The sequence below is a fragment of the Lithobates pipiens genome, unplaced genomic scaffold (genome assembly GCF_037356315.1).
Source record: "Lithobates pipiens isolate NorthernLeopardFrog02 unplaced genomic scaffold, aLitPip1_a1.2 Scaffold_18, whole genome shotgun sequence".
Taxonomy (NCBI): Eukaryota; Metazoa; Chordata; class Amphibia; order Anura; family Ranidae; genus Lithobates; species Lithobates pipiens.
In genome coordinates, this window is record NW_027507758.1 from 149,336,172 (window position 1) to 149,358,440 (window position 22,269).

General features: G+C 44.6%; 1 protein-coding gene across 1 annotated transcript in view; it reads left to right on the forward strand.

Moving 5' to 3' along the window:
• Positions 1–12,590: 12,590 nt before the first annotated feature.
• The window catches only part of ARID1B (AT-rich interaction domain 1B), a 527,934-nt gene continuing 518,255 nt past the window's right edge, over positions 12,591–22,269 (forward strand). The window contains exon 1 of the mRNA XM_077486264.1: positions 12,591–12,703. The gene's annotated coding sequence lies outside the window, so the exon portion shown is untranslated. The remainder of the gene's footprint in view (positions 12,704–22,269) is intronic.

A 22,269-nucleotide genomic window follows, 5' to 3' on the forward strand; every position in this document is an offset into this window, starting at 1 on the left:
TGTTGGTTGCTAGGACCACCAGTGACCTAGCAACAAAAGATGTAATTTGTTGCAGACGTGCTACACCTCCAGCCTTCCGCCCTGCTGTGCATCAGTGTTCTTTACCACTGTAATTGTGTGTACAACACACCTCAGTCAGAAGCCAGGGAGGTGCTGAAGATCTGCAAGTCAGTCTGAACTGTCAAGGACGCTGATGTAAATGAGACACAAATGTGGGGGAGATTGCTAGTTATACACATGAGCAGAGGTTGTGTTTCTCTGATGAGGATACAAATGTGTGGGGACTCTTAGCCCTAGTACACACGGCCAGAGAATCCGTCGGAATCTGTCCTATCGGACCGTGTCGTCGGATAATCCGACTGTGTGTGGTATGCATCGGACTGATTCCGTCGGAATATCCGTCGGACCCAATTTTTCAACATGTTGGAAATATTTCCCGACCAACTGGTTCGATCGGACATACTCCGGTCATGTGTAGCGAATTTTGATCGGACCAAGTGCCACGCATGCTCAGATCAAATTCCTACATCAAAGCTATTGGCTACTAGCCTGAATGTAGTCCCATCGTAACGAAATTACGTCATCACGTTCTGAAAGATCGGATTTTTCGACAACTTAGTCCGACCGTGTGTATGCAACAGTTTCGGACACAATCCGTCGGACTAAATCCGATGGACAAAATCCGACGGATTTGGTTGGCAGAATTTCCGACCGTGTGTACAAGGGCTTAGAGAGTCACAAATTTAGGGAGGGGCTCTATAGGTGGAAACAAATATGCAGGGACCTCTGAGGGGAACACAAATATGACAAGAGATTCTGATGGGGACACAAATGTGTGTTGAGGGGTCTGATGGTGATACAAATATTGGGGGGGCTCTGATGGGGGAGAGGGGTCTGATGGCAACACAAATGTGGAGGGGGGGCTCTGATGGGGGCACAAATGTGTGGCAGGGTCTCTTAGGAGACACTAATCTGGGGGGGGGATTCTGATGGGTGATGGGGGGCTCTGATGGAGACGCATATGTGCTGAGTGCTCTAAGGGGAAACAAATTAGCGGGGGAGGGGGCTCTGATGGGGGCACAAATGTGCAGATTGGGCACTGATGGGGGACACCAATTTTCCAGACTTTTAGTGCTCTGTTTTCACCTAGTGATCTGGCCAGTAATAGGCCTCCTTTATTAGAGTGCCCCCACTCTGGATGAAGGAGCACAAGGGCACCTTTGTTCTCTCAATATGATGCGCCTGTACAGACACTATCGAGTTAAAATTGCGCCCGTGAAGAGCCTCTCCTCCCACTGCAGTGTGAAAGCCAGAGTGTTTTCATACTGGAGCGGTGCGCCGGCAGGACGCCAAATAAAGTCCTGCAAGCCGCATCTTCGAGGAGCTGTAGGAGTGGTGTATACACTGCTCCTACAGCGCCCCTGCCTATTGAAATCAATGGGCAGCATCGCCAAAGAGCCGGCAAAGCACCATTGCAGTGGTGCTTTACGGGCGCATTTAACCCTTTTTTGGCCGTTAGCGGGTATTAAAGGCGCCTCACTAGCATCCGAAAAGTGCCGCAAAAACAACGGTAAAGTGCTGCAAAAAATGGCGGCGCTTTATCGCCGGCGCCCCCAATGCCTCAGTGTGAAAGTAGCCTTTGGCTACATTCGTGTTCGTGATTTGGACCATTGTGAATTGCTTCTAATTCCTACTGCTGCTGTAAACGACTACTTGTGTCATTGGTAACCATAGCTGTCCGCACAGCCAGTGATTACCTGTGGTGATCACTGCTAAACACACACAGCTTTAACTCATAGTAGTTCAGAAATATTTGTGGTACGCAATATATGTAATGTACCTGTGTTACAGCAGCACAGTAGTGACATCACCAAATATCACTCTAAATCTCCTGAGGCTACCAATCAGAGGCAGCAGTGCCTTAGATGATCACACACTGCCGATATACAGCACACAGTTTTACCATGGCTGCTGAGCCCTGACACCATGGTCAGTTTACGTGTCTCTGTCATCCGCTGTGTCTCCTCTCTCCCCCTCCCCTACTGCCTGTCAGCTCCTGTGTCTGTCTGTGTAAACCGTCTCTGACACACCTCCCGCCGCTATTAGTGTAAAAGTTTAACAAATGTCACTGGCAGTTCCTCTCTTGTATGCAGCAATAACACACAGTGCACCTTTTTTTTTAAAACAAAGCATATAAATACCCCTTTTACATATCTTTAGACCGGTCATGTGACTCTTTGCCATCCCACTCTGATCCAGGGCTACAGTGTGAGCAGCTGAGCAGCCACGTGACCTCCCTGACATCAGAGGGAGACCTCAGCCCCTCCCACCCTGGATCGGAGTAGGAGAGCGGCCCGGGACCTGCCTGAAGATATCTGAATAAAAGGTATTTAGAGGCATCAATTTAATGCCTTCCTTTTTTTCCAACAAATAGAGCTTTCTTTTGGTGGTATTTAATCACCTCTGCGGTTTTTATTTTTTGCGCTATAAACAAAAATAGAGTGACAATTTAGAAAAAATTCTATATTTTTTACCTTTTGCTATAATAAATAATAAATATCCCCAAAAAATATATAAAAAAAACTTTTTTTACAGGGTACCGCTTATGTACAATTAAGGTGTTTATTAACCCCCCCAAAAAATTGAGATCCTGGTCCCTTAAAGCAGATTAAACAGCACAGTGCTTGTGCTGTGTAATCTGCCCCTCTAAACTGTAAAAAAACCTGGTTGATCCTGCCACATCCTGTATCCCCCTCTCTGTAATGACCACGAAAATCAGCGGCTGACGTTTGAGGGAGATTTCTACACCACCCGCAGAATCCGTGTATCAGGGGTATACAGCAGCCGCGAGTCACGTGACCGGCCTAAAATGATATTTACATGCCTCGTTTTTATAGAAGACTAATGCCCTGTACACACGGTCAGACTTTCTGATGGAAAATGTGCGATCGGATCGCGTCGTGGTGTTGTCGGAAAATCCAATCGTGTGTGGGCTCCTTCTGACTTTTTCCGTCGGAATTTCCGACACACAAAGTTTAAGAGCTGGATCTAAAATTTTCCGACATCAAAATCCGATCGTTTAAATTCCAATCGTGTGTAGACAATTCCGACGGACAAAGTGCCACGCATGCTCAGAATAAATTGCGAGATTAAAGCTATTGGCTACTGGCCTATTTATACTTCCGACGTACATGTTGTACGTCACCTCGTTCTGAACGATCGGAATTTTCTGACAACTTTGTGCGACTGTGCGTATGGAAGATAAGTTTGGGCCAAAATTCATCAGAAAAAAATACAACGGATTTTGTCGTCGGAATGTCCGACCATGTGTACAGGGCATAATACAGTGTGCTATGCCTGCCTATAATAGAGCTGGCAGTGCTTGTTATGTATGGGTTAAAAAACACTTTAACATTTCTCGATGCTTCCTATAAGAGAGCAAAGCTTCACTTTTTAAGTTCAAATCCAAAGGAAAAAACATACACGATTGCTAAAAAATGTCCCCAGCGCCCATCCCAAGACCCCTCAACAAATAGATTTTGTCTCCTCCAACGTACCTAACATGGGCTGCAGACAGCATAGAAAACTGCAGCTGTTGGACAAGGTAAGTACAGAACAGCTGAGGGGGAGGTAGGCATCTACCGTCTAACTACTGAGAAAGCTTGGGAAATGTTTTACTAAACATATACTATAAAATGTATCTATGGTCAAAAGAGTAGGCACTGCTGCGTCACACATGTCAGAGAGCCTGCCTTCAGAACTACAGACTGGTGCTGAGAGGAGGAGTTTCAGGAAGTAGAGTCAGTACAGGAATTATTGCTTGCAGGCAGAAAGGCACCATGGGATATGTAGTCCTAGAAACTGAACGTAAACAACAGAGAAGAAGCTGCAAAGCATGCAGGGAATCCAGGAAGTTGTGGAAAGAGATGGGCAGAATACAGACAGCACTAATATCATGTAAGCTTATATTGAATTGTCAAAAATAATTATTGTTTGTATTGCGGGTACAATTCTGATGTTATAAACTGAAAGTGTATGCTGTGACCATAGAACATAGACCACAGTTTAAAATGTTATAATGTTATGCACACGGGGGAGATGGAGTGCTGTCTGATTTCTGTTTTTGGCAACATTTTTAATCATTTCGAACCTTGATGACAAAATTTCTTGGGGGCAGGAAGTAGTATGAAATATGTCCATTGGGAGCACAGACTGTAGCCAAAACCTTTTTTTTAGGGCCAGTTCACACCAGATGCAGTTCCTTGCACTTTTTTTCTGCACTAAAAATGCATGCACAGTGGTTTCCATGTATTCCAATGGCTCTAGTTCACACCATGCAGTCAGTTTCCTGTCAGTTTCTGGTGCAGAAACTGACTGGAACTGACTGTATTGGTGCAGAAAAAAACAGAACTGCACGGAACTGCATCTGGTGTGAACTGGCCCTTAGGTAATGATTAGTTTGATGAACGTGGATATCAGATCCCTGCCCTTCTCACCAACTCATGACAAAGAACTGTCACCAAGCTGTCACTTTCATAACAATGCCGATCTCAGCTGCGCCCAACACAAAGATTTCCCAGCTTGCAGGACTCAGTTAAGGTGCCAGCAGCCTGAGAGGGATTGCCACTGGGTTAACCCCTTGCCTACTGGCTCATGCCGATATACGTCGGGAGAAGGGCACGTACAGGCATATTAACATACCTGTACATTGCCCTTTAAGATGCGGCATTGTGGGCGTGGGCGCCCGTCGCGAGGTCCGTGAGCTTTATTGCAGGTCCCACGCAATCAATGTCCACAGGGATACCTGCTATAGTCTCACCGAGATGAAGAACGGGGAAGTGCTGATGTAAACAAGCATCTCCCCGTTCTGCCTAGTGACACTAACACTGATCACTGCTCCCTGCGATCGGGAGCGGTGATCAGTGTCGTGTCACATGTAGCCCAGCCCCCCCACAGTTAGACTCACTCAGTGCATCACTTATTGCAATTTTTTTTTTACCCAAAATATGTAGAAGAATACGTAGCGGCCTAAACTGAGGAAAAAAAAGTTTTTTTATATATTTTTTGGGGATATTTATTATAGCAAAATGTAAAAAAGATTGCGTTTTTTTTTTCAAAATTGTTGGTCTTTTTTCTTGTTTATAGCACAAAAAATAAAAACCGCAGAGGTGATCAAATACCACCAAAAGAAAGCTCTATTTGTGGGGAAAAAAAGATTTTGTTTGGGAGCCACAACGCACGACCGTGCAATTGTCAAGTAAAGGGACGCAGTGCCAAATCGCAAAAAACACTCTGGTCTTTGGGCAGCTAAACGGTCCGGTGCTGACGTGGTTAAATTAGTTAAGCAATTAACCCTTTAAACTCCAAACTGCCACCAGATAGCTTTGGGCCTATCAACCTTTCACAATATTAGCAATACCACCTATGATTTTAGAATAAAGGTCTGTAACACACACTGTCACCACAGACAGGTATGTTCAGAGATTTATACTACAGTAGCACTCTTCAAGAGACAGGGCTTATTTTTCTCAGTTTGCATTGCGCACCTAAAGACAAGGTTAACACTTTTCAGGATAAGGTTTAAGAGGTCAAATTGGTGCAAACAAAATATTTACAGAAAAAAAGAGTGTTACACAGGAAAAAAGAGACAATAAAGCAACAGGAAATAAAAAAAAGAGTTGAAAAGGAAGAATACTTGCAATGTCCTTGGCTTTAGCAGAGTTCAGTTGATAAGCAAAGTGTTGGTAAATATATCTTTAAACTTTTTCCCTTTCATCCCTTGTGTGAGCTCAGTGCTGCTAATCTCATGCTGCCACTTTGCAACTACTTCATGATTACATGCACTGCAGTGATGCATGACATTTTTCAGGATGAGTTTTCTGATGGTGCCAACTAATGCCTAGTACACACGATCAGATTTTCCGACAACAAATGTTGGATGTGAGCTTGTTGCCGGAAAGTCCGACCGTGTGTATGCTCCATCGAACATTTTTTGTCGGACTTTCCGACAACAAATGTTGGCTAGCAGGTTCTCAAATTTTCCGCCAACAAATGTTTGTTGTTGGACTTTCCAACCGTGTGTACACAAGTCTGTCGGACAAAAGTCCACGCATGCTCGGAATCAAGTACGAGCTGGAGATATAACTAGCGTTCGTAATGGAGATATCACGTATGTCTAGTATGTCACCACGTTCATAATTGTTGGCCAACGTTTGTGTATGAAAGACAAGTTGGAGCCAATTTCCTTCAAACAAAAATCCATGGTTTTGTTGTAGGAAAGTCCAATCGTGTGTACGGGGCATAACAGTGGACTAGGCCTGTGTGTTGTGTGTTGAAATGACCTTCTAGTCTCTATGGGCATTGGAAGACTGATGGATAGGATGATAATATAAGTAATATAAGTATATATAAGTACCCTAAATAATAATAATGCAGGAGAACAATTAGAAGACAAGGACAGGTTTTAGCACCCTCTACTTGAGATCCTGCAAGGAGGTACAGAGGGTCATACACCATCAGGAAAGAAATGTACTACTGCACGTCGGAGTCACGGATGGTTTATGTACAGCCATTGCCAGCAAGCTGTATAGATCAATGACAGGCTGACAGGTGCCATGGCTGTATGTATGTAACTGCACATCCACACAACCACACCACATTGGTCTAAAAATGTATTTTCCCAGCACTGCATTATAAAGTAGTTTGTTACCACTTACTGCATTGTGCTGTAAGGTGGGTGCATTGGGTTACCAATCACAATAAATGGTACCAATGCACAGAATGTGCCTTACTGCAGTATAGTGATGTAACTGGGCCCTAAGGTACAGCAACATGTCAGAAGTCCAGACTCACTTAAATCAGCTGAAGCTCCCAGTGTGTGTCTGCACCAAATCCATCAGATGCAACCAATTTCTTGAATTTGGTGTTGCTAGACAATAAAGGAAGGTGTCTTTTACCTTTAATATTTGTTTTAACACTTATCAGATATGACAGGTTTGCATTAATCTTTCATTGTGATACAGTGGGCACAGAATCATTTCTAAGCCTGTCCTGTCCTCCCTGTTAGCTACTCTAGACTCTAAACTCTCACAATTGTACATTTTATTTATTGCCTATTCATTATCTAAATTACATAGGATGGGAATTCAGGTACTGTAGATCCATTTTGTAGTCAATGTAAATGAAAAGGAGGACCCTCACCTTGCCAATGTCTAAATTATAGAAAAAGGGTTGAGAAAGTAAAATATGCATATGTCATATGTGTCATATGTGATAAGTGTTTAAATGAAAAGTAAAGGTAAAAGACACCTTCCTTTATTGTCTAGCAACATAAAATTCAAGAAATTGGTTGCATCTGATGGATTTGGTGCAGACACACACTGGGAGCTTCAGTTGCTTTGAGTGAAAGAGACCATAGCGATTTGATACACTTACTATGGTGGTGCCCTAAATTATATAATTATTATCATGATTATGTATTAGAAGGGGTGCTAGGTACACCTAATAATGTCTCATTCTGTGTTTATGTGTAGCACCCTCTTACCCTTAAGATGTGGCAGGGGATACCCCCCCCAGGTGGCTTAGAGTGCTAGCATTTCACTTCTCAGATTCTGGGCCTTGGTGTACAGTGGGACAAAAATAGGTTGAGCACCAGTTACCTTAAATTGATTGTAAATGCTTTTAATAACAAACATGTTATAATTACCTGTTCAGTTGGTTTTTCACAGAGCAGCCTGCTGCTCCTGGCCCCTCCCTCCTATTGAGTGCCCCCACAGCCAGCAGCTCTCTATGGGGCACTGGAGCCGAGTCACAACGCCTTGTATGCATTGAGACATGGAGCCCTAACTTGGTCCAGCCCCCTCTCATCCTTGATTGGCTGACTGACTTTGATTGACAGCCGCGGGAGCCAATGGCGCCGCTGCTGTGTCTCAGCCAATCAGGAGGAGTGTCATGGACTGTTTAGACATTTGTGGACATCGCTGGAGAGAGAAAGGGGCTCAAGTAAGTAATTAGAGGGGGCTGGGTAGGCTGCTACACACAAAAGGTTTTTTATCTTAAAGCATAGAATGCATTAAGATACAAAACCTTCTGCCTTTACAACCCCTTTAATACTAAACACACACTGTTAAATTTACATTGCCCCTTCTATTTCTGTAAGTGGATGATGGCACTGTAAATATTTTAATTAACTTCTTCAGATCCTACTTTGCCGGGAGTGTGTCAATAGATGTCCTCCTGTGCTCGACCTACCTGCAGTGCGCTCTGTGGTCAGCGAATCTATGAGACTCGGCTGATCACAGATCAGAGTAAGTGGTCGATCCCAACCCCTTACCATGTGATCAGCTGTCAGCCAATGACAGCTGATTATGTGATGTAAACAGAGTCGATAATCAGCTATTTTTTCTCCTCCCGCTGATAGCAAGAGGAGAAAAAAAAAAAGCTGATCACCTGCTGCTGTCAGAGGGACATTGGCCCCGATCAAGGAGAGCTGCCGCCAGCTCATCTGTGCCCACACGTGACACCTGCCAATGCCACCTACCAGTGCACAACAGTGCCGCCTACCAGTGCCCACCAGCGCCGCCTACCAGTGCCCATAGTGCCACCTATCAGTGCCCACAGTGCCACCTATCAGTGTTACCAATCAGTGCCTCTTCAACAGTGCTGTCCATCAGTGTCACCTACCAGTGCCACCTATCAGTGCCATCTATCAGTGGTACCTATCAGTAACACCTATCAGTGCCCTGCAGTGCCCATCAGTGCCACCCATAAGGGCCCATCAGTGCCACCTTATCTGTGCCCATCAGTGCCACTTTATCTGTGCCCATCAGTACCACCTTATCTGTGCCCATCAGTGCCGCCTTATCTGTGCCTATCAGTGCAGCCTTATCTGTGCCTATCAGTGCCCACCAGTGCAGCCTTTCAGTGCCCACCAGTGCCGCCTCATCAGCACATATCAAAGAAGGAGAAAAATTACCTGTTTGCAAAATTTTATAACAAACTATGAAACATGATTTTTTTTTTTTGTTTAGCAAAAAATAAAAACCCCAACTGTGATTAAATACCACCAAAAGAAAAAAAATTATAAAAATTTAATTTGGGTACAGTGTTGTATGACCGTGCAATTGCCATTCAAAGTACGTCAGCGATGAAAGCTGAAAACTGGTCTGGGCAGGAGGGGGATTTATGTGCCCAGTAAGCAATTGTTTAAAAAAAATCTAAGTATCTTTTTTCTAATCAATATACAGCTGTCACATGACCCAGCTCTTTCCCAGCCTGTCTGCAGGTAAACATAAACAGGAGGAGCTTCTAGTCCTCTGCTACTGGTCACAGGTTAAAAACAAACAAACAAACAAAAAAACAGCCTTTGGAATACAGAGTCAAAATAAATAAATATAAATAAACTGTTTTAAATTGGCATCCAAATACAGTATATTTGAAATCAAATCTTTATTATTTTGTGGAAATAACATGGTTTGGGCAGATTTCTGCCAGCCCCAGTCTGTGTCACGCCCCTCCAGCCTGTGTCTTAGAATAAGAGGGAGATGAAGCCTTCATTAATGTACATGTAATATACCCATTGTGTTTAGCTGGTTAGTAATCTGCTTGCCAACTGGCTCACGCCGATATACGTCGGCAGAAGGGCGCGTACAGGCAGATTAACGTACCTGTACGTTGCCCTTTGAGAAGCGGTTTGTGGGCACGCTGCGACCTCCATGAGTGTGATCATGGGTCCTGGGACTCGATGTCCAGGGGGATAACCGCGATTGTCTCATGGAGAGGAAGAACGCTGAAATGCTGATGTAAACAAGCATTTCCCCATTCTGCCTAGTGACAGGACACTGATCAACGTTCCCTGTAATTGGGAATGGTTATCAGTGTCGTGTCACACATAGCCCCTCCCCCCCCACAGTTAGAATCACTCCCTAGGACACACTTAACCCCTACAGTGCCACCTAGTGGTTAACCCCATTCACTGCCAGTCACATTTACACAGTAATCAAAGCATTTTTAATCGCACTGATTGCCGCAGTCACAATAAAAATCGCTGATCGCCGCCAGTACTAGTAAAAAAAAAAAATATTAATAAAAATGCCATAGTTATAGACGCTATAACTTTTTTGAGCAAACCAATCAATAAACGCTTATTGCGTTTTTTTTTACCAAAAATATGTAGAAGAATACATATCGGACTAATCTGAGGAAAAAAATTTTTTATATACTTTGGGGATATTTATTATAGCAAAATTAAAAAGTAATGCGTTTTTTTCAAAATGTAAGCAATTTTTTTCTTTATAGCGCAAAAAATAAAAACCGCAGAGGTGATCAAATACCACCAAAAGAACGCTCTATTTGTGGGGAAAAAAGGACATCAATTTTGTCTGGAAGCCACGCAATTGTCAGTTAAAAAGACGCAGTGATGAATCGCAAAAAACAATCTGGTCTTTTGCCAGCCAAATGGTCCGGGGCTTAAGTGGTTAATCCTATTGATTAGGAAAAGGGTACTTTTTTTAACCACTTGCTTACTGGGCACTTAAACCCCCCTCCTGCCCAGACCAATTTTCATCTTTCAGCGCTATCACACTTTGAATGACAATTGCGCGGTCATACAACGCTGTACCCAAATTACATTTTTATCATTTTTTTTTCAAACCAATAGAGCTTTCTTTTGGTGGTATTTAATCACAGCTGGGGTTTTTATTTTTTGCTAAACAAACAAAAAAAAATGAAAAATTTTGAAAAAAAAAAAAAAATCATGTTTCATAGTTTGTTATAAAACACAATGGGGATATTACATTTATCATTAAAGGAGGCTTCACCATCCTCTTATTCTAAGTCACAGGCTGGAGGGGCGTGACACAGACTAGAGGAGGAGGGAGGGAGTGGGCTGTCATTTAGCACTCGGTATACTCCCACATGTGTGACTCTATAGTCACATGGGCTGCTCAGATGTGATAGGGAAGAAATTCTTAGCATAGAAACTTACTGAAAACTGAGCATGTGTAGAGCTACCACCACAGCTGCAAAATCCCTAGCTGAATTGGGGACATGAACAGAAGGGGGAAATAGAGAATAGCCGGATCAACCTGGTTTTTGCAGAATACAGAAAAAAAATCTCATAGTGACTGAGTGAGTATGAACAGCATGTTAATGACACTTTCATCTTTTTACCTTTTGTTGCTGAACTAAAAGGTTTAGGGGTGCAGGATACGCAGAAATCACAAAAATAAAGGACAAATATACTGAAATGGCATCAGGCCCCTTAAATGCTAGCTTGAACTTTTAGAGTATGTTATACTTCCCACCCGGCCAATGTACATATACAGCCGGGTGGAAGCTCTCTACTTCTGAGTGGACATTCCTGAACGTCCATTAGAAGTAGGGGGATCGTGCGGCGCAATCCCGACGTGCCCGCGTCACCCGGACACGGCGCATCTCGGATCGGCAGGAGGGCTCTGTGATTGGCCCTCCTGATCACATGACGGCCGTGTCCAATCACGGCCGTCATGTGATGTAAACAAACAGCTGGTTGCTAGGCAATCGGCTCCTCCTCTCCTCACACAGAAGTCATCGTTGAGGAGAGGAGAGCAGATCGCTGCAGCCGGCTGATTATCAGTTAGTATGAGCTGTTTTTTACAGCTTTTTACTCACTGATCACCAGTCTAGTGTAAAACACACAACACACCACACAGTATAAACACAATGTCCCAACATATGTCCCCAAAACACACATCCCCAAAACACACATGTCCCCAAATAATAAAAACACATGTCCCCAATAATAAAAACATGTCCCCCACATATGTCCCACTAAAATCACATGTCCCAAAGATTATCTGTACACATATGTCCGTGATCACCTGCACACATATGTACATGATCATTTGCGTACATATGTCCGTGATCACACAAACCAATTATTATACACTTAACCAATTTTTTTTTACCAAAGACATGTAGCAGAATACATTTTGGCTTAAATTTATAACAAAATTCGATTTTATTGGATTTCTTTTAAAATAGAAAGAAGAAAATATTGTTTTTTTCCCAAATTTCCGCTCTTTTTTCGCTTATATCACAAAAAATAAAAAACGGAGTCATTAATAAATAACACCAAAATAAAGCTCTATTTGTGCAAACAAAATGATAACAATTTAATCTGGGTACAGCGTAGCATGACCGCGCAATTGTCATTGAAATTGCGAGAACATTGAAAATTGGGCTGGGAAGGAAGGGGGCGAAAGTACCCTGTATTGTAGTGGTTAAGATATAATATGGTGCCAAGCCAGCCCCCCATGACAAACAGTTTTTTCCTTTTGCCATACAGGTTTTGCAAGAATAAATAAAAGCCGATCATTCTAATCACCCCTGTCAGTGTTAAGTGGTTTGTCTCATCCATGAAAAACAACAACCTTGCTGGCTGGATCACCAGATAAAAACAGAAGAGAGAGAGCCTAAAAATGGAAACTATGCAACCATTACATCTAAGAATTGGTAAGCTGCAATATAATAAATGTTTGCTTGTGGGTTTAATACAGCTTGAAAGTGATACTAAACCCGATCATTTTATTAACTCCTGCCAGTGTTAAGTGGTTTGTCTCATCTGTAAAAAAAACAACAACCTTACTTGTTGGATCATCAGATAAAAATAGAAGAGAGAAAGCCTAAAAATTGAAACAAATGAAGCCGTTACATCTAAGAATTGGTAAGCTGCAATATAATGAATGTTTGCTTGTGCTTTTAATACAGCTTAAAGTGTTACTAAACCCACAACAGTAAAATCAGTCTGTATATGCATGCTTGTTATACTTACTGTGGAACCTAAAGGGTTAATCCTCTACAGTGTGTAAAAAGGCTGGTTGATCATGTCTTCTCTGATCCTCCCTTTCTTCCACAGTCCCTGATCCATCTGCTGATAGTACAGACCCCCAGGAGACACTTTGCAAATGCTCACTTTGGTGTGTATTGATAGAGAGATTTTTAGTTTTTTTTGGGGGAGGTGCATGTGATCAGCACAGGGCCAATCAGCCAACAGACAAATTGTCAGGGGTCGTGCAGCCTCATAGGACAGTGAAAGGAGAATGAAAATTCCTCCTACAAGGTTTAACCAGACAGTAAAAAAGCCACAAGACTGCTATATACTGCTGGGAAAAGGTATTTAGCCATTTATATTTACTAAAATAATTGCATTTCCATGTTCTGTGTGCTGTGGGAGACCAGATATAGTGAATGCAGGATCCCACCTTAGTCTCTCCTTACATCAGGTGCCCCCAGTGGAGTTCCTCCTTACATCAGGTGCCCCCAGTGGAGCCCCTCATTACATCAGGTGCCCCCAGTGGAGTCCCTCCTTACATTAGGTGTCCCCAGGGGAGTCCCTCCTTACATCAGGCATTCTCAGCAGAGTTCCTCTTTACATCAGGTGCCCCCAACAGAGTCTCTCCTTAGATCAGGTGCTCCCAGCTGAGTCCCTCCTTACATCAGGTGAGCCCAGCGGAGTCCTTGCTTACATCAGGTGCCCCCAGTGGAGTCTCTCCTTACATCAGCTACCCCCAGCAGATTCTCTCTTTACATCAAGTTCCCCAGTGGAGTCAATCCTTACATCAGGTGCCCCAAGGGGAGTCCCTCCTTACATCAGGCATTCCCAGCGGAGTCCCTCCTTGCATCAGTTGTCCCCAGCGGAGTCTCTTCTTACATCAGTTGCCCCCAGAAGAGTCCCTCCCTACATCAGATGTCCCCAATGGAGTCCCTCCTTACATCAGGTATCGCCAGCGGAGTACCTCCTTACATCAGGTGCCCCAAGCAGAGTCCCTTCTTACATCAGGTGCCCCCAGCGGAGTCCTTCCTTACATCAGGCATTCCCAGCAGAGTCCCTCCTTACATCAGGTGTCCCCAGCATAGTCCCTCCTTACATCAAGTGCCCCCCAGTGGAGTCCCTCCTTACATCAGGCATTCCCAGCAGATTCCCTCCTTACATAAGGTGCCCACAGCGGAGTCCCTCCTTACATCCGGTGTCCCCAACGGAGTCCCTCCTTACATCATGTCCAAACCAGAGGCGGAGCCCGGGTGGCTGCCAATAGAAATTAAGCTTCTGCCAACCCTGGGGGCGGGGGTTGGCGGCAGCTCCATTTCAATTGGCAGCCACCTGGGCTCCTCCTCTTATTACTTCCCCTTGGCGAGTGACCGGGCTCCACGAGAGCTGGTCTTCTGTAAAATGGCAGTGGAGATCATCACCAGTGCCCTGGTGATTCTCTGGGAGTCAGGACAAATGACAATGTAAAAACGGGACAATGGTCTAAATCCTGTGACTGTCCGGGGGAAAATCGGGACTGTTGGCATGTATGGTATCGGTTATTATTCTGTATATATGGACACAGCACAGTACCACTTCTTTGGTCTTGTATGTTGGGTGTAATTCTCAGTATATATTCTTATTTAGTCTGCATTATGGTAGTTCTTCTATATGTTGGGTGTAAGTCTCAATATATTATTTTGCCATGTCATTGTCAATATGGACACTGCACAGTATCACTTCTCTTGCATACTGGAACTGATTCTTCTTGGAATTGTTATTTTTTTTACTAAGTGAACTGCATACCTTCCTATATGTGCTCAACAGCCACTTTTTTTGCTGTGTATTCATAAGTCCCTGTTACAGCACATCCCTAAAATACATTGGCCACACCCAGTTTATGATGCACCACACACTTCCTTACCACCCTATATACAGTTTGTCCAGCTTGAAATCACTGCAGATATAAGCATGAGAATCTCAGTACTATGGTTTGATTTTAGCTATGGGCCTTAAAACCCTTCCCACAGTTGAATTGCTCCATGCTGTATGTGCTCCCATTTCCCCTTGGCTCAGTGACCTGGGTATTCCAGGATTCTAGCAATGTTCATGTATCACTGTGCAGAGATCCCTGGCTCTGTCCTTATCTTGGGGAACAACCACCATCAACTGGTATAAGCCAAATGGTACTGGTCTGCTAAGAGGTATGTCCAAAGGTCACAGAGGACCTACAAACATTTGATTGTGTAGTGATCTGCTGCCCTCTGCTGTCTGTATTTGTAAATAGCTTTTGCTTATTAATTATCACTGTTAGTTACTTCCTGTCCCTGCTAGCTAGGTCAGAAGCCCCGATTGGAAGACTGAGATGTCATAAAAAGGGGAGTTACCAGAACTCAGCCACATGACTTTATACAAACAGGAGCTGCTGTATTTAACCCAGGCAAGAAGCAAGTACAATTAGGCAAGTATTCTAATAGTTTAAAGGGTAAGTTCACCTATACAGAAAAATCTGTAAGGTGAACTTACACAGGTTTTTGTTTGGGAGCCATGTGGCACAACCGCGCAATTGTCAGTTAAAGTGACGCAGTGCCGAATCGCAAAAAAGTGCTCTGGTCAGGAAGGGGGTAAACTCTTCCGGGGCTGAAGTGGTTAACGGCATAGCTTCTTGAGTTTGTAACAAAATCTGTGTGACAGATGTATCTTTGTCCTGTTGTTATTATATTAGATGCACAGTGCCAGATAGCTAAGTCTGTGCTGCTGTATGTGTGCAGTGGTTAGTTTCCAGAATGTTAGTAGGTGAACCTGTTTATTGCAATAGAGTTTATATGCAGCTTCTGTTATTTTAGTCAACTCTGTCTCTTTTGGTCTGGGATTCTATTGCTAGTTTTAGCTCAGTGCTGAATAACCACCATAGGCTAGAGGGTTAGGCATCCGATGGCCACTTCTGCTAGTTAGAGGTCTGATTCCATGTCAGATTAGAATCTACTACCTGTTTCCCCAAAAATAAGACCTAGCGTGATTGTCGGTGATGGCTGCAATATAAGCCCTACCCCCCAAATAAGCCCTAGTTAAAGTCCTTGTAGGTCTTATATTCAGGATAGGGCTTATTTTCAGGGAAACAGAGAAGGGCTTATTTGGGGGGTAGGGCTCATATTGTAGCCATCACAGACAATCACGCTAGGTCTTATTTTCGGGGAAACAGGGTAGGGACTAAGGCACAGAATAGCTACTCCCAGTGTCACACTGTTGTGGCTGCCAGTGAGAACTTGTGATCCAGGCTGGTTGGACAATGGTTGGAGGATCTCCCCATCATGACTGAGCTTGTCTTCAGGTCTCCAGCACAAAGACACTGCATTGCGATCATAGGCGTGCACAGCCTATTGCATTAGGGTGTGCATCCGAAAACTCAAGCACACATACGTGTGTATATGTATGTACGTATGTATGTACGTATGTATGTACGTATATATATATATATATATATATATATATATATATATATATATATATATATATATATATATATTTATATTATTTATTATTATTATTATTATTATTATTATTATTATTATTTTTTTTTTTATTTAAAAGTATTGGGACACCTGCCTATAGACATACATGAACTTTACTGTCATCTCAGTCTTAGTCCATAGGGTTCAACATTGAGTTGGCTCACCCTTTGTAGCTATAAAAGCTTCAGCTCTTCTGGGAAGGCCGTTCACAAGGTTTAAGAATGTGTCTATGGGAATGTTTGACCATTCTTCCAGAAGGGCAATTGGGAGGTCAAGCGCTGATGTTGGACAAGAAGGCCTGGCCTGCAGTCTCCACTTGAATTCATCCCAAAGGTGTTCTATCAGGTTTAGGTCAGGACTCTGTGCAGGTCAGTCAAGTTCCTTCACCCCAAACTCGCTCATCCATGTCTTTATGGACCTTGCTTTGTGCATTGGTCCAAATAATTTGGTGGAGGGGGGATTGTGGTGTGGGGTTGTTTTTCAGGGGTTGGGTTTGGCCCCTTAGTTCCAGTGAAGGGAACTCTTAAGGCGTCAGCATACCAAGACATTTTGGACAATTTCATGCTCCCAACTTTGTGGGAACAGTTTGGGGATGGCCCCTTCTTGTTCCAACATGACTGCACACCAGTGCACAGAGCAAGGCCCATAAAGACATGGACATAGCAGAGGTGGTGGGAAATTAACTTCAAGTGCAATAATTCACATTATAACCATAAGTAAAACATATACAATTAAGTGTAACCCTCTAAAAAATAAAAAACCCAAAATGCTATAATGGTGTGAATCTCCCAACTAAAAAATTGTTGCACTTAAAGGTAATTTGTATTGCAATTATCTGTAGAGGGGTTTCCACCATCCCTGCTAAGGCAGCACTGATGGGCACTAATAGGCTGTACTGATTGGCAGCGTTAATGGGCACTAATTGGTAGCACTGATGTGCACTGATAGGTGGCACTGAAAGGCAGCACTGGTTAGCACTGATAGGTGGCACTGATGGGCAGCATTGATTGGCACTGATGGGCACTGATATGCATCACTGATGGGCTCTGATTGGTAGCACGTAAGAGCACTGATAGGCTCTGATTCACAGCACGGATGGACACTGATTGGCACTGATAGGCAGCACTGATTGGAAGCACTGATGGACACTGATGGGCACTTTTATTCAGCACTGGTTGGCACTGATTGATAGCATCGGTTGGCACTGATTTAAAGAATTGGTGGGCACAGATAGGCAGCACTGGTTGGCACTGATAGGCAGCATTGGTTGGCACTGATAAGCAGCACTGGCACTGATAGGCATCATTGGTTGGCACTGATAAGCATCACTGGCACTGATAGACAGCATTGGTTGGCGCTGATAGACAGCACTGGCACTGAGAGGCAGCAATGGTTAGCACTGGTTGGCACTGATAGGCAGAATTGGTTGGCACTGATAAGCAACACTGGCATGGATAGGCAGTACTGGTTGGCACTATTTGGTAGCATTGGTTGGCACTGATAGGCAGCTTTGGGTGGCACAGATAGGGGAGAGGGGGAGTTTCACATTCAGGAGATCGTGGGAATTGCCAGAACTGTTCAGTGTATGGAACTGTCAGATAATGACACTGCATGCAGGGAGAGAGACCAGCTGTTAAAAGTCAGCGGTGATGTCGGTGGTGGGTGGGACTGAACAGTTACCAAACACCAGCCAATAGGATTAGGCGCTACATTTCGCTAGCTCCGCCCCCTCTCTGAAGCAGCCCAATCATTGGCTGCTGTTGGCGCTTGGTCCCGCCCACCCCCGACATCCCAGCTGAGTTGTGATGACTTACAACTCAGCCTTGATGTCGGGGGTGGACAGGACCAAGCGCTATAAACAACAGCCAGTGTTTGAGCTGCTTCAGAGAGGGGGCGGGGCCACATAAATGTAGCACCCTGCCCAGACCCCATCCAATTGGCTAGTGTTTGATGGCTGTTTGGTCTCGCCCACCCCCGACATCACCACTGACTTTTGACAGCTGGTGTCTCTCCCTGCATGCAGTGTCATTAACTGAACAGCTCTGACAATTCTCACGATTTGCTGTCTGTGAAACTGTTTCACAGGCAGCGCAGGCCACACACACTCTTGGATGCAGCATTTTTGGGCAAATCTCTGGAGATGGCACGGGTGATTAGGGTGTGCCCAGGCACATTTGGCACACCCTGTGCACATGCCTATGATTGCGATCCTCCTCAGGGGCCCCTGCAATTGAACTTTGCTGCAATATTCATCTGGAGGTCTCTTTATTAACCACTTCACCCCCGGGCCATTTTGCTGGCTTAAAGCGGGAGTCTGCCGGGACTCCGCGTTTTTTTTTTTTTAAAAGCCAGCAGCTACAAATACTGCAGCTGCTGACTTTTAAAATAGTGACACGTACCTGTCCAGCGCGCCCGCGATGTCGGCACCCGAAGCCGATCTGTAGATCGTCTCTCGGGTGCTGCCGCCGCCATCTTGGGTATGGGAATCAGGAAATGGAGCCTTTCGGCTTCATTTCCCGGTTCCCTACTGCGCATGCGCGAGCTGCGCTGCGCAATAAGGACGGTCCCCGCTGCCTCTGGGATCTGTGTGTTTTCCCAGCAGGCAGCGGGGCACTTGCGGAAAGGGGCGGGCACTTGCGGAAAGGGGCGTAATATACGCCCCTTTCCGCAGAGAGCTATCCCGGAAGTGGGTGCAGATACCTGTACTGTACAGGTATCTGCACCCCCCTCCCCCCTGAAAGGTGCCAATTGTGGCGCCGGAGGGGGGGAAGGTTCCGATGAGCGGAAGGTCCACTTTAGGGTGGACCTCCGCTTTAAGACCAGACCACTTTTTGCGATTCGGCACTGCTTTGCTTTAGCTGACAATTGCGCGGTCGTGCGACGTGGCTCCCAAACAAAATTGATGTCCTTTTTTTCCCACAAATAGAGCTTTCTTTTGGTGGTATTTGATCACCCCTGCGGTTTTTATTTTTTACGCTATAAACAAAAATAGAGCGACAATTTTGAAAAAAACGCATTATTTTTTACTTTTTGTTATAATAAATATTTAAAAAACATTTTTTTCCCTCAGTTTAGGACGATACGTATTCTTCTACATATTTTTGGTTAAAAAAATTGCAATAAGCGATTATTGATTGGTTTGCACAAAAGTTATAGCGTTTACAAAATAGGGGATAGTTTTATGGCATTTTTATTAATAATTTTTTTTTTTTACTAGTAATGGCAGCAATCAGCGATTTTTATTGTGACTGCGACATTATGGCGGACACAACGGACATTTTTGACACATTTTTGGGACCATTGTCATTTATACAGCAATCACTGCTATAAAAATGCAGTGATTCCTGTGTAAATGACACTGGCAGTGAAGGGGTTAACCAGTGGGTGGCAGTGTAGGGGTTAAGTGTTCCTAGGGGTGTGTTACTAACTCTTGGGGGCTGGGCTTTCTTTTAGTGAACACTGATCTCTGCTCCAATCACATGGAGCAGAGATCAGTGTCACTTGTTGCTAGGCAGAACTGGGAGATGCTGTTTACAATGGCATCTCCTAGTTCAGCCGCCCCGTGAGACGATCGCAGGTATGCCCGCAGCGATCGAGTCCATGGGACCCATGACCGTACTCACGGGGGTCCCGATCCGCACGCGAGCGCGCTGCTGGCAGCGCGCTCGCGATGGCAGGGCGGCAAATTTAAAGGCACGTACAGGTACGCCCATTTGCCTGCCTGTGCCATTCTGCCGACGTACATCGGTGTGCACCGGTCGGGAAGTGGTTAATAATCATATATGCCTGAATATATGTGCACAATTCCACAAGGACTCTTGTTGGACCCTTGTGCTATCTATTTACGCACTGGATGTATGTACTATTATTCTTTTCTTATACAAAGCTTGTATTATTTCTATAACGGTGTGCATCTATATACTTATGGTTAATGTTATGTGCTGGTTGCAGTAGTTCCTCTGCTTCCAATTACTGTGATTAGATTACTTGTTAATTTCCCAGGAAGGAAATCCCCTCTGTTCATAGAGGCCCTGTCCAGGGTGGGGGCACTGCCAACTTTACTTTCAAACGTACACTTCCGCTTAGCAAAGGTTCTGGTTCTGTTTCCTGTCCCGTCCATAACTGGTTGAATATTTTCATGCCGAAAGGGGGAGTGCAGGAGAAAGACAAACAGATATGCTTTTTATTCATTGTTATAAGGGATAAGTTGTTTACACACACTTTCACAATGTTCTTTTAATATAAACTAGTTATCTGGCTTCCCGGACCCCGGTATCAAGCTTCCAAGTCTTAACACAGTCATTAGATGCAGTCTCATTGCCACTTTTTTGGATGTTTCTTGGCTAGCTTTGTCTGAGGCAGCCTGTAATAAAGTGATGAAGGCACCAGGCATGGCAATAAAGTTCCATGGTTATCTGTTTCCTAGCTTTGGCTATGTTTCTGAGATGGCTGTTATTCTCTATAGCTGCATGTAGCACTGCATGTCTTCATCACAGGCTGCCATGGATGAAGAGAAACAATGCCAGGGGTAGAGCATCATCTGCATATTATATCTGAGTTTTGCTCAGGGTTGTTAGAGACAGTGGAAGGACAGGGTCTTTTAGCACTCAAAGCAAAATGCACCCCCCCATTTTCCATGATCTGTGAACTTATTGAGCTACATAGGTTGCAGGTTGTAACCGTCTTGTGCCATCTCTTTTCGAGGTGCCCAAGGCATTCGCCTCTTCTGCCCTCCCTTCAGCCTGACTCTGGTTAGAGGGGTACTAGGCAGTTTATATTAAAATTTTTGTTTAACTGCTTGCCGCCCGCTGGCCATCATATGACGGCCTGGCAGCGGGGCTCTTTTTCTGGACAGGTGTCATATGATGTCTGTCCATTTAAACAGGGCATGCACGCGATCATGTGCGCGCAGCCCTGTACCTTCAGTGGCGGTGTGTCACGGAGACACCGCGTGGGGTGAACAGCCATTGGGCATGTCTGTTTACCACGAGATCGGCCGTGATGAAGTTACGGCTGATCACAGAAGGTATTGCCCCACTTTGCACTGCACATGTGCGTGATCCGTTCCCGGAAACACTGCTTGTCACCAACGCTGGTAAACAGCCAGCAGATCGTCTGCAGCGCTGATTGAACTAAAATCTTCCAACAAGCCATTTGTGAGAAATCAATCATTAGGTTGACTTTTCATGAATGGGAATGACCATAGATGTATTGAAATATGGCCAGTCAATCTGTGGCCAGCTTAGGGTGGAGCTTCACTCAAAAAGGGAAGTTCCAGGTATTTGCCTCCTCCCCCTTTTCTTTAAGGCCCCTTTCACACTGGCACTACAGCGCTAAACATAGCCCCTGCAAAGTGCCCTGAAATAGCCACTGCTGTGTATCCAGAGTGAAAGCCCGAGGGCTTTCACACTGGAGCGGTGCACTTGCAAAACGTAAAAAAAAACTCCTGCAAGCAGCATCTTTGGTGTATACACCGCTCCCAAACCACTCCTGCCCATTGAAATCAATGGGGCAGCGTGGCTATACTGCTGGCAAATCGCTTTAACCCTTTTTTGGCCACTAGTGGAGGTTAAAACTGCCCCGCTAGCGGCCAATTAGCGCAGCTAAAACGATGGTAAAGCGGTGTAGTTTTACCTCTGATGCTGCTCCCACCCCAGTGTGAAAGGGGCCTAACATTTGGCAATTTTTTGGGGGGGGGGGGGGGGGTACAGCGATCCAAGTGGAAGTTGCCTCCCCTTCTTTCCCCTGCAGCCTTATGGGACTCATTACAGGTCCCAAAAGACTGTGGGACCATTCACAAAGCGCAGCACAACCCATGAATGTGTCGTGGAAAGTCGCCTGTTAATCCGCAATGCTTCACTGACAGTTTTGGTTAATTAAGATGCCGGTGACTGGACCGAAAGCCCATTGAGGAATCGGCTCAGGTGAGGACACCGCTGGATCCCTGGACAGGTGAATGTCCTTATATTA